Raw genomic sequence first — 395 nt, 5'->3', positions numbered from 1 at the left:
GAGTTAGTCTATCCCCTGAAATATGTGGGACGTACTTACACCATATAATTATGCCATATAAATTATGCCATGAAATTCTCCATCATTTCTCTGAAATTCAAATTTAACTGGAGGTCCTATATTCCACGGGGCAACCCTACCTCACGCCCCTAAAAGCAAAAAATGAACTGGTCACAGATGGAATCACGAAACTACGTGTTCATTACACAGAGAACAGAAATGGCATTGGGACGTCCCAGGTCCTGTTCTGCCACCACAGCCACACATGAACCTCTTCAAGACACTAACTAGGACTAAAGCCAGCAGAAGCCCCAAGTTCGCATCCCCTGAGCGGAAGTTTCCCACCCGGATGCGTCTTTGCTGCCATCAAGGTTCTGGAACCCAGTTACTAGAAA

This window comes from Hipposideros armiger, unplaced genomic scaffold, assembly GCF_001890085.2.
Source record: "Hipposideros armiger isolate ML-2016 unplaced genomic scaffold, ASM189008v1 scaffold_677, whole genome shotgun sequence".
Lineage (NCBI taxonomy): Eukaryota > Metazoa > Chordata > Mammalia > Chiroptera > Hipposideridae > Hipposideros > Hipposideros armiger.
This window is presented reverse-complemented; position numbering follows the sequence as displayed.